The sequence below is a fragment of the Apus apus genome, chromosome 2 (assembly GCF_020740795.1).
Source record: "Apus apus isolate bApuApu2 chromosome 2, bApuApu2.pri.cur, whole genome shotgun sequence".
Classification (NCBI taxonomy): Eukaryota; Metazoa; Chordata; class Aves; order Apodiformes; family Apodidae; genus Apus; species Apus apus.
Window position 1 is genome coordinate 131299901 of NC_067283.1, and position 13433 is coordinate 131313333.

The window sequence follows — 13433 nt, forward strand, 5'->3', positions numbered from 1 at the left end:
GAAAGCAGTTCTTCACTGTGAGGGTGGTGAGATGCTGGAACATCAGGGAAGTTGTGGAAGCCCTCTCCGTGGAAATGTTCAAGGCCAGGTTGGATGGGGCTTTGAGCAACCTTGTCTAGTGTGAGGTGTCCCTGCCTATGCAGAGGGGTTGTAACTAGATGATCTTTAAGGTCCCTTCCAACCCAAACCATTTGCTATCCTCCAGTCCTTAGGCACCTCTCCTGTTGCCCACTCCTTACCAAAGATGATTGAGAGTGGCCTAGTAATGACCTTCACCAGCTCACTTGGCACCTGCGGGTGCATTGCATCCAGACCCATAGATTTATGGATGTCCAGATTGCTTAACTGATCCCTAACCCAATCCTCATCTACCAAAGCAAACTCCTCCTTCAGCCTGACTTCTTCGGGGGTTTTAGGGATCTGAGGCTCCTGGGGAGAGTCTCAGCAGTAAAGACAGAGGCACAGAAGACATTCAGTACCTCTGCCTTCTTTATATCCTCTGTCACCAGGGCACCCACCTCATTCAGCAGCAGGCTTATATTGCCTCTAGTGTTAGTTCTATCTGCAATGTATGTGAAGAAGCCCTTTCTATTGTCTTTGACCTCACTAGCAAGGTTTAGTTCCAAAGAGGCCTTAGCTTTCCTAATTGCCTCCCTGCATCCTCTGACAACAGTCCTGTATTCTTCCCAAGTGGCCAGCCCCTCCTTCCATGATCCATAGATTCTCTTTTTCCACTCAGTTTGCCCAGCAGTTCCTTGTTTAACCATGTGGGTCTCCTGGCTCCCGTACTTGATTTCCTACCCATTGGGATGCTCTGATCCTGAGCTTGGAAGAAGTGGTCCTTGAATGTTGACCAACTATCTTGAGCCCCCTTACCATCTAGTACTCTGTCCCATGGGACTTCTCTTAATAGTTGATTGAAGAGGCCAAAGTTGGCACTGCAGAAGTTCAGGGTTCTGGTCCTGCTGGGTATTCTGTTCCTCCCACACAGGATCCTGCACTCCACCATCTCATGACCACTGCAGACAAGGCTGCCATTGACCATCAGCACTTCAACCAGACCCTCCTTGTTGGTGAGTACAAGATCCAGCAGTGCTCCTCTCCTAGTTGGTTTGTCCACCATTTGTATCAAGAAGTTATCATTGATGCATTGGAGGAACCTCCTAGACTGTGAATGGCTGCTGTGTAGGCCTTCCAGCAAATATCTGGGTAGATAAAATTCCCCCATGAGGACCAAGGCCTGTAATTGCAAGGCTGCTTTCAGCTGCCTGTAGAAAGCCTCATCAACTCCCTTGCCCTGATCAGAAGGTCTGTAGTAGACCCCCACAGCTGTATCACCCATGCCAGCCTGCCCCTTAATTCATACCCACAGACCTTCCACTTGCTCCTCGTCGGCCCCTGGACAGAACTCAATACATTCTAGTTTCTCTCACACATAAAGAGCAACTCCACCACCTTACTTTGCTGACCTGTGCTTCCTAAAAAGGACATAGCCATCCATGACCACATTCTAGTCATGTGAGCTGTTCCACCATGTCTCTGTAATTGCCAGCAGATCATAACCCTTAGGCTGCACACAGACCTCTAACTCCTCCTGTTTATTCCCCATGATGCCTGCATTGGTGTGCAGGCATTTGCAGGGAGCAAGCTGAGCACCCTGGTGGCACCCTTGGGAGGCCGGAGGTCTTCTGGTCTTCATTAATACTAGAACAATGCCCCACTAGTTCAAACCCAGCTACAACCCCCTCCCACTCTGAATCTAGTTTAAAGCTCTGTGAATGAGCCCTGCTGACTCCTGCCCTAGGACCCTTTGTCCCCTGCGGGACAGGGTCTTCCCATCCAATGCCAGCAGGCCCGGTGTCCTGGAAATCAAACCATCCAGGAGTTTTGTCCCCTACCCCCATCAAGTCTAGTTTCAAGGTCTCTCAATGAGCCCTGCTAACTCCTGGCCAAAAATCCTTTCTCCCTTGTTGATAGCTCTATGCCACTGTTTGCTAGCATACCTGGTGCCCTGCAAACATCACCACGATCAAAAAACCCAAAGTTCATCCAATGGCACCAGCCTCTAAACCATTCATTTATCAGTTGTGTTTTCCTAGTCCTTTCAGCTTTTCCTGCCACCGAAGGAACTGAGGAAAAGAACACCTGTGCTCCTGATCCCGCAAGCATTCGGCCTAGTTCTCTGAAATCCCTTTTCATCGCCCTGGGTTTTGCCTTGGCAACCTCATCAGTGCCCACCCCCATGACCACTAGCGGGTAGTGACCAGAGGGCTGCACCAGGCCTGGGAATTTCTCAGTACCATTGCTAAGCTGGGCCCCAGGGAGGACCTCCCTGAGGGCTGGGTCTGGCTGGCATATAGGGCCCTCATTTCCCCTCAAAAGAGAATCTCCCTACAACAATTACCTTCCTTTTGTTCTTAGCAGAGGCAGTTCTAATGCATGGGGCAAACTGCTTTGGCAACTCCTTGGGCAGACCTTTGTCAGTAACCTCATTTACCTGATTTTCCTGATCCAGGGCCATGTACCTGTTCTGTAAGGACACCTGAGAAGGTGAGGGAAGCCGGGAGTGGGTTTGCCTGTGGCCTCGAGCAGGGACCCACTTCCAGTTCCCCTCTTCTCTCAGGTTGCCTACCTCAGCCAGGTGACAGGAAGGCAGAGGATCCTCTGCTTCTTGTGAAGCCTCCACCTTAAGGTTTTGTCTCAAGGATGGCAGGGTATTACTCCACCAATCTATTTCTCTTTCACAATCCCAGCTACTCCATAATCTTTCCACCTCCTCTTTCAGCTCAGCCACTAGGCAGAGTAAATCGTTCGCTTGGTCACAGTGTGTGCAGGTGTTCTCTTTGCTATCCTTCGATGTGACTGACAGGCTGAAACGTTCTGTGCAGCCAGAGTCCTGGACAGCTGCATTCTTGAGAGGGACCTCTGTCTGGGTTGCCACTGTCCTCCTGGCAACAGTTTTTGCCCGAGTGGATACCATGGCTAGGTCGTCTTCGGGCAGGGAGGTGATCACTAGCCAAGTTCTTACCTTGAGCCAAGAGGGGGCCTGTGCCCTGCTCCGTGCCAGCTGCCGCACCATGCTCTTCTACCGTGACACGCCCTGTTGACCTACTCCTGTTTTGCCTACTCCTTTTTTGCCTGCTCCTGTTCACCGTGCTTCCCAGGGGCTGCTCTCCTACCTGAGGGGGGTCAGGCCACAGTCCCTTTGCCTCCACCCACAGTGAGTCAGAGCTGCTGCTCCCCAGAAGCTCTCACTCCCCACCCAGGGACAGGGGCTGGGACTGCCTCCCTCCCACTCTCTCAGTTTCTTTCGCCTTCGCTTCCTGGGTTTTGCCGAGGGTTTCCTTGCTGTTTAGCTGCTGCAGAAGGGGTCCGCCAGCATGATCCCTTGCTCTGGTGTCCCTCATCTCAGTGGCTTCACTGAAATGGCCACTTGTGTGTGGCTTTATACCTCAAGCATTTCTTAAAGAGTTAAACCAAATAACTAACAGTCTCAAACACTGAGTGTTTGGTGAGCTCCCCAAAAGTGAGAGCTGTATTTTATCTTCACAGGCAGCCTGCATTGCACCTTCCTCACTGCTTGGTAGAACTACAGATTACTTAGATGGATTTTATAAACTTTATTTTAGTCTCCAAAACTTTTATCAGTATTTGACATACTATGTTTTATGCCACTGATTTAGTTGCAGTATTTGCTGTCTGCTTTATCTGCTGCTTGAATATGTTATCCGTCTGCTTCTGAACATCTTATCCCAATTTTTGCTGACAACTGTAGAGTGAAGGTTGACATGGAGAACTTTGAGAAAACCTGCAAGGGTCAAGAAGCTTGAGAATGTAATGAAAGAATGCTTTAAATCATAACTTGAAAAATGGTACTGGTCTGTAATGACAATAATGCAAAGAGTCTTAAGGACTTTACATTTTAGTTTTCATGGTTTAGTTGGGACCATCAAGTACAAATTTTGTTCATTTTTTATAGAGAAAAAACTGGAGGTCACACATCTGATTGTGTACTTGGATTTTGCAGATTCTGCTATTTCTAAATGAATGGTAGCTTTCCCTGACATAACAAGTGATATTCCCCCTGTAGTGCAAGGACACAATACAAAAATTATGGTGTCTTTTTCTGGTCAGACCATTTTTGAGCTTCTAACATTTTTGTTGAAACATCCTTCAGGCTCTGTGTAGGAGTAGAGCTGTTTAGTTTTTCAAGTAAATGTTCCTTTAACGGTGGAGGTATTGTCGGGGGAAGGGTAGGAAGTACACAGATTGCTTTCCTGAATTAGGTAATAATTGACCTGAGGCATCTGAACACTATGTGGGCCTATTGAGAAAACTGTGTATATGAAATCTGTGTATCAATATATCTTCTGCGTTGTGGGATATGTGCTGCATTGTCCCACATGACAGCCCCTCAGAGTGGACTTACTAGCTACAGAATATTAGCACTGGAGCTGGAAGTCTGGGACCTACACAATTAAGGACAGATAGGGCCAGCCCACCCCGCTATGTTTGCAGCCAGGACCCAGCCTTTGGCGGGAAAATGGCAATATGTTGCAACTTGTCATCGAGAGCTGCACATAGGCCCTGGGAGCTGAATGGACTAAGACTGTAAGGACTGAGTGAAAGACCAATCAAAAGCTATTGACCACCCTGCAGAAAGAATATAAAGAAGACTGTCGGTGGTCGTTGCTGCTTGTTGCTTGCTGCAGCTAGAAGATAGAAGAGAGAAGAAAAGAAGACAGAAGACAGATGAACAGAAGACCAAATAAAGAGCTGAAATCGGTACTCTCTGAGACCACAACAGGCTGTGGCTCTGCCACCAGACCTCGGTCCAGAGAGTGATGATGTCTCGTTGGGCTCCTCACCTCTCCAGCATTCCTGAGATCATTGTTGCTGCTGCTGCTGCTGCGCTTCAGGGATCATAAGGCTATTTTACTCTGAAACTCCTTACAATTCTGTCCCTATTGCACCTCTCTCTCACCCCTGAGCTATTGTAATCAGCCTCTCACTATCATGCGTATCGTCTACCCCAAAAGGAGAAACATGTCGAGTCCCTGCCTATTATCTATAATAGTTTTCTTTTGTCCTTTTGTATCTTTATACACTAAACACTCATCCATAGACACACACATATATTCATCCTCATATACTACACTACAAACACACACTTCACTCGTTGGAACAAAGCTGAAGCATTGCAGTGACAGACTGTAGTGCCTTTCTTCTGGGGCTGGGGACTGTTGAAGTTGTTACTGAAGAACTTCACCCATTTGACCTCGGTCCTTGCTTGAACCTCCCAGAGCTGTCACCTGTACACCATGGCGGTGGTAAATACATCCCATGCAAAGAGATCTTACCACTTTGGGGCAGATAAAGAACAATGCACCCTTTGTTTTCCACTTTAATTTCAATTTGGTATTTTTCCTTTGTGTTTCCAAGGATCTTTATATGATTGCACCTCCCTCCAATTTAACAGCCACTGCGTATCTCATTAAAGCATTTTCTATTTCTTGCACCTCATTAAATGAAGGCTATATAAGACTGGACTGGATAGCAGCATTAGCTATCCTGCTGAGTGGATGCCTTGAAATTCTGTAATTCACCCTATCTACATCACAGAGCATCAGTCCCAAGTAAGGAACATTTCTGGCAGACTTTATTAAATGTGCTATCAAATACTTTGTTAGTTGGACACAAACTGTGCCAATTTTTACACTGAAATCACTCATTTCATATACCTTTCACCTCTTTTGAAAGGATTTCTCCATCTCAGAGTAGGTAATGTCCCTGCGCGTGCAGTTCTTACTGCCTCTGCTGCGACTACCAGTAAGAGCCCAAACCATATGATGATTTTTATTTTAAAAAATGGACTTTATCCAGCAGTATCTGGACATAGGCCAGGGAGGTAATGTCAAATAGTTTGTAGTAACAACTCTTTTGATTATTACTCATAGAGTACGTAATGAAAAGGGTGACTTGGAAATGGAAGGTCCTAAATACCGTTGCCATCTCCTGCAGCCATCCAGTCCTCAAGACAGACTTTCAATTATATTTACTTTCTGTAGCACTGATAATCCTAGCTTTTCCCTAGATTCTTTTAAAGTTACAGAGTTTTGGGAGTAAATTATTTGTGTTCTGGGTAATGAACTTTCAACCCCATACTAAATGATGTAATGCAGTTAAAAACTGCTCTTGAAAGAGACTGAGGTGGATATGCCTCATTCCAAATGTGTGTGACTTAAGAAGTCACATTATGGAAATTATGGAAAAATAAATGCAGTTTAATAGCCATAATCACTTTAGCTGACATGTTTAGCTGAGCAGCAATAAAATATACATCATCTTAATATGTATTGTTAATCTTGCCAATGATTTATACCATGCAAGCTGAAGTTACCTCGCCAAGTTAGATAGAAGGAAATCAGTGAAAAGCTGCTAAGCTTGATAATAAAGCTAGACAAAGTGGCAAGTAGGATTTTTGCTGCTTAATATGTTATTGTCATTTATTTAAGTACTAAAAGACAAATGAAAATTCTTTCTCTTAGCTATGAATGGTCCTGCTGTGGATGTTGTTCAAACAAAAACAGGTATTTCAGATATTTTCTAACAGTGAATACACAGGTTTTTATTTCATTTGGAGAGCTGCACTGGAGTGTGCTAAGATTTTAGGTTAAGAAATACTCCCAGCCTCGAAATTCTTCTAACTTATAGAAGGAAAGCAACAAAGAGAACTTCACTATTTGTTGGGGTGTTTTAAATACCTTTCTGTTCGTATTGCTTGAGGGAGGAATTTTTTTAAGGTATTTTTCTTGCTGTGTTTTCATATCTGAAGGAAGTCAGCGTGGTGTTGGCAGGAACAGGTAATCTTTGTAACAGCAGAAAAATCAAGTTGTGTAATTGTGTATTCCTCTACTTTTTCCATTTGAAGATTATTATTTAGATAAAATGTACAGCATTTATACTTATCTCAGGGTATTTTCAAGCACTTTAGCATAAAATGAGATAATTAGATTTCATCAGTAAACAATATCCTTTTCATTTTTGCCTTCAAGTCAGTTTTTGCAGCATCATTGTGCAAGATAGGCTTGTCAGTTTGCTAATTTTTTTAAGCATTCTATAATGGAAATCAGATGAGCAATTACATTTAAAAAATAGGAGCAGTAATTCAAATCTAAAATTTGGAGGAAAAGAAAATCCACGTTTTTAATTCTTCTGTTGTAGTTTGACATTCTGTAACAATATCTTAGTCCAAGATTTCAAACAGATCACAGTTGGCTTTTTTAGTTATAGAATCATTGAGTGGCTAGGGTTGGAAGGTATCCTAAAGATCATCTAGTTTCAACTCCCCTATATTGACAGGCACACCTCCCCCTGGACCAGGTTGCTCAGAACCCCATCCAACCCGGCCTGGAACACTTCCAGGGATGGGCAGCCACAACTTCCCTGGGTAACCTATGCCAGTGTCTCACCACCCTCATAGTGAAGATTTTCCTCCTAATATCTTGTCTAAATCTCACCTCTTCAAGTTTTAATCCATTACCCCTTGTCCTCTTGCTACAAGCCCTTGGCTACACAGTCTCTTAAAGGCACTAGCACCTAGGTTTTGCATGCCAGTGAATGTAAGAAAAGATAAAGGTCTTCAAAACAGCAGCTTGATATGATAACCTCAGGTTTTGTTTATGACTGAGTTATAAAGGGTGTGCTCTTACACAAGCCTGGTTTTTATGAGCTGTTGTGAATTAATGATGTCGTTTTTCAGTGCTATTGGTTGAACACAGGTGTGTTTTTATGCTCATTATACAGGCTACTGATTTGCTATGGAAGATAAGGTCATAGAGGTTAAATGGTTTATCTGTAATTTGGTGAATCATGCGTCAGGAAAGAGAATTGGGTTACATGTGCATGTGGGATGAGAAATTGAGATGAAATTGTAAATCTCAAAGAAGCATTTGGATGTGCAATACTGAGAAACAGGAAATCCTGAACATCCATCATGAGCATACATTTCTATGAAAGTAAATACATTTTAAAGTACTGAATAATTTGGATTTTAAAGTTTGTTGTTTTTCTGATTCTGGATGATCCTAGGTAAGAGGACTTGCAGTATTTAATATTTGATTGGTTTATTATACAGCTGTCTAATCAGAAGCCTTACACAAGCTTAAACAACTTCCCAGCTGGATGTGTCTTCTGCTTCCATTTCTGTAGACACAGGTAACATTACTAAAAAAGAGTGAAAAATATGAGGATCAGTTTATGGGGTCTCTGTGGTGCTTGCTTCATGATTACTGGCAAGCAATCTATTTCATGGAGCCAGAGAACAGCAGAATTGTCTCAGTTGGAAGGGATCTCTTGAGATCATCCAGTGTTAAGCCCATGCTCAGGCAGTTGAAATCTCTTAGTGTGTTAGCTATAGATAGTAATGGAGTTAGGTTTTTTAAAATGTTGAACTGAATGTTGGATAGCATATAATATCCCTTGCCCCTCTACTCTGCACTTGTGAGACCTCACCTGGAATACTGTGTCCACTTCTGGAGCCCTCTAACACAGGAAAGACATGGACCTCCTGGAGAAAGCCCAGAGGAGGGCCACAAAGATGATCCGAGGGCTGGAGCACCTCTCCTGTGAAGACAGGCTGAAGGAGTTGGGGCTGTTCAGCCTGGAGAAGAGAAGGCTCTGAGGAGACCTCATAGCAGCTTTCTGGTACCTGAAGGGGCCCTACAGGAAACCTGAGGAGGGACTTTATACCAGGGTATGTAGTGTTATTGTGAGGGGTAATGGTTTTAAGATGGAAGAGGAGAGATTTAGGCTAGACATTGGGAAGAAATTATTTAGTGTAAGGGTGGTGAGACCCTGGAACAGGTTGCCCAGGGAGGTTGTGGATGCCCCCTGCCTGGAAGTGTTCAGAGCCAGGTTGAATGGGGCTTTGAGCAACCTGGGCCAATGGGAGATGTCTCTGCCCATGCAGGGGGGTTGGAACTAGATGATCTTCAAGGTCCCTCCCAACCCAAACCATTCTATGATTCTATGAGGAACAGTATCTTGAATTTTGAAGTGAGGAGTTAGTAATTTCTGGATTACTGGATGCATCACATGGCTAGACCTCGATGAGTACAGCAGGGCAGCTGGTCTCTGCAGCCAATGCTAGGAGTCAGTGTGATCTTCCTCTCTTGCCACTCAGTTTTTCCATCCTGTGTCTTCAACCTTGGGCTGTTCAGGACTGAAAACACCTCTTGTTATACAGGTAGTCAGCCTGTGGCTGTAAAGCCAAGTGGCACAGGCTGCCTGGTACCTGTGTTGCTCTCCACACCAGCCTGTCTGAGGCTGAGTGGCACAGCAGTTCCTTTGGCTCTCTTCTGGGCCCTGAGTGGTGTGCCTGTTGGTCTAAGAAACAGGCATCATTATGTGTGTGCTCCTCTCATTTTAAAGTTTTCTGAAATAAATTGAGCACTGTTGGCCCAGCTCATCAGGTCAATGTTTTCATAGGATGGAAGTGAAGGTAGGTATGCATGTTTTGGAGTGCAGTGTGAGGATTTTTAGGGGTTTGTGGGGATGGAAAAACTGGGATACACCATTGAATGACTTGGCATACAGAAAAAGACAGAACTGATGTAACCTTATTCATATTGCTTTTTGGGTGTGTTTTTTTAAGTGAACCCTTCTCCAGGCTTTGCTTAGTTACCTGGAGCAGCTCAAAAGATCCACAGAGTCAGCAAAAAAGGAAGCAGTGTGGACACTGAAGGGTCTAATGCATAAGCTTCTTTTCTAGCCTTCATTTGTTGGTATGGATGTTTTCCATGGAGTCCAATCCCAGTTTATATAGTACTGTAGTACAAATAATAAGTTAATTTGTTCTTCCTAAATTAAAAATAATCTAAGTCACTTTTGTGGTCTCAGAAAACTTCTGTTTTCTGCAGCAACATTATTGTCCACTCCTTGCTCAGTGTTGTATATGGCACAGCAGATATCAGTGGTCTCTGTCCTAAAGATCTTTACATGTAAATGTTAGCCTTGAAGACAAAATACAAAGTTTAAATTGGGGCCTTGAAAGCCTTTGTGCCTTCTAAACTATTTGGAAAAAAATTAACATGTTACAGGATGCTTGACAGAATAAGAATTCAGCAGTATTTTTGGTACAGATTTGTGTTAAGTATTTTGAAGTATTTGCATTAAAGTTTTCTTCAGAAAGTATGTGCAATGTTTCTTATTTTCAGAAGAAAATGAAAATAAAGTGAAATGTACACTTGCTACCTATAGGGACAGTGCTGTGCTCCTACTCAGCAGGGTCACAGACTGGTTACTGTGCCTGTGCCATAGAGCAAGCAGGAATGCACTTGGTAGATCTATCAGATTGCTCGCTTTTGTATTGTTTACAATAATTGCTAATTAGCTTCTGAGGATAGTACCTCATTTGTGGTTCAAAATAAAATGAAGACCAAATGGAGACAAAATTAATTCCAAATTAGTAATTTATTAATATATGTAATTATTCCTCGTAACTCTGTAGCGGGGGTGGTTTTGTCTGTTAAATCCAGCAACAGACAGATCAAGCAGATGACATTAAACATTATTAATGGTTTTATTGTTTAAACCATAAATAACTTATACATGATTGCTTTATGACTGGCTTCTTCCATGTGTTGTAATTTGATACTGTGATAAAGATTTTTTTGTTTAGAGACTGAGTTCGAATTTTGAAGCTGCAGAAAGTGTTTGGATGTGCATAAGGTGTTACTTCTAATCACTTTCAGGATTTTCATTATAAGTCCTACTTTTCCTGGCTTTTTAATCGTAGTGTATAGCTGTCTGGATATTGAAGAAGATACATTCTTAAAAATGAAGAAAAAAGATCAGGTTTGAAGTGTTTGGGGCTTTTTGTTTCTTCTTTTTGGTACAACTTTAAACTAAGGAGAGGCTTTTATACCTCATGGAAAACACCGAGAAGGCATGAATTACTTTATCTTTAGAAATTCTGTATTTATACTTTGCCTTTGATTTTATTCCTATGGATGATTTCATGTTGAAGCAAGATTATAGTTACTTTCTTTTATGCTAAGAAACTGATTATTTATGTCATTTGTCTCTCCCCTGAAATTACATTTGTTTGTTATTCCTCACCCTTTTGAAATGACCATGATGTTGCAAAGACAAAGGTCTTTGTCAGGAGACATATTCCTAAACATAAGTATAGAATTAGTCAGTAATTTCAGTGACATTCTCAATATGCTTGAATTTAAGGATGGGCTTAGTAAGCTTCTTCAAGTGGTCCAAAGTTAGTTATTTTGAAATAATTCTACTAAATCTACTGCTTCAATAGTAGATACTTGTAAGGCTTAAGAATAGGTAAATAAAAGTTCCATAAACAGGTGCAGATTTTTTTCTTTAGGTTTTCTGTTTAGAATAAAGGATCACTGGAATGCAGGCATTTCTGGAGACTTTTGGCTCCTTGATAGAGCCAAGGGAGGCTTTGGGGATGATCTTTTCACTTTGAACAATGAGAATGGCTGAGAGACGATGAACTTCCTTTATACTTCAATATTCTGATACCTTCCTGAATCTGAACATTTCCTCAAGAGGGTGGTTAATTCTTGTCTGATTTTCAGGTAGAATAAAAAGATAAATACAGCATCCTAAATTCATATCCTTGTCACATTGAAAGGATGTTAAGAAGGCTATGGAAGGTGCCCAGATGTATGGAAGTACAAAACCAGAATTGGCCAGGTGACCCTAGTTGTGCATTCCCTTTTAAGTTTTTTAGAAAGCAATATTTGATGTACAATCAGATAGTATTTCCAAATTCACGAAGATTAGTCAGACTATTTTCATAGCTGCCTAGTCTAAGAGATAACGCTACATATGATGTCAAAGCCAGGATTAATTTCAGGGAAATAATTCTAAGCTGGGAAGGTGCAAAACAGATCTGTGGTAGAAAAAAAAAATCAGTCAGTAATTGCATCAGTGTGTTTGAGCACACAAGACAGATTTTAAGGGGATGGAAGGGAAATGCCTGTATGGAGTATGAGATGCAGAATGTAGAAATCTTGCATAAGAGGAGGAAGATGAATTGTAAATCAGTGAAAGACAAGGCAAAATCAAGACAAGACCTAAAAAGTCTATGTTTCACAAGTAGCACTAGAAAAGAAACTAGAGTAAAAGGCAAAAGAAAATGCTTTCTGTCATTTGTAAAAATAAGGAACTAAACAAAAGCAACTACTAAGCGCCTGAATCAGCAAACTACCCAGCCATATGCTCAAGTGCATTTTTATTTAACAAAGCACTCCACAGTCAATTAAGCAATCACTGGGATCAGGACAAATATTTCCATAACTGCCTTTTTAAATATTTTTTTTTTAATCCAGTAAGGTGTAGGTTTTGTGTTCCCATTGTTTATGGGATTACAGAAAATGAGGCTAAGAAAATGTTTAAAAAAAGATTTTTAAAGATTATATGTGAAATTTTAAATGCATATACAATGAAAAGCAGAGTCTTCCTGATTATTTTCCAAAATGTATTTGAAAAATGTGTGTATAAGCAAACAGTGACTTTCTCTTTTGGTAATACGTCTTAAAAATGTAAAATTCCAGCATGGAATGGTCTTGGATGTCTGCTTCCACATTGTGACAAGGAGGGGTGACCATTTCATAAGATTTGGAGCTATCTAGAGCAGATACTAATTATTTTGGAAAACAACTGAAGTTCTGCAACAGTTGTCCAGTATCAGTGGATGTATTTCTCTTGCCTGGAGAGCATGTTTCTAACAAACTTTCCAAACATCTAATAAAGATGATGTAATGAATTTCCTTTCAGCAGGCCATGGCCAAATGTCTTAGCCTTCCTCCCTGCTCCCTCAAGCCATGCCAAGCATGTTGTCCTATTTTTATCAGCTGTTCTCCACTCTCCAGTTGCTGCCTTATTCCTATTCCTAAGGAAAGCAAGGCATACTGTGTTGTGCAATGTAGATAATTTACCTAGAACCCCAAGAAGGGGATCATGCTTCAAAACCGTAAGGCTTTTACTGAGACTACCTAATTTACTTCTATTTAATATTAAATTGTCTAATCTGAGTAACTGCTGATACTTAAGAAAGCAGCAAAATTACATCCTTTGCTTCATTGAGGAGGTCATTAGCAATCACATCAGAAGAGAACAGGAGTATATTTTAATTGGCATGTGAAGCAGAGGTATAAGGATTGGACACATTGCTCAAGATCACCTAGAAGACATCTTTCTGCAGTAATTATAGACTAATAACGGGGCAAAAGCATCCAAATGATAGAGTCTGGGCCATGTGAGTCTGATGGTACATAGTACTGCTTTCTTATGTAATCATTTGTATAAAATGTTCACAGTTGAAAAACAAGGAGCAAGTAGCTGCTTTTGGTTGGGTTGTCATCTCAATTATTCTGTATTTTTAATGCAAATTAAAACAG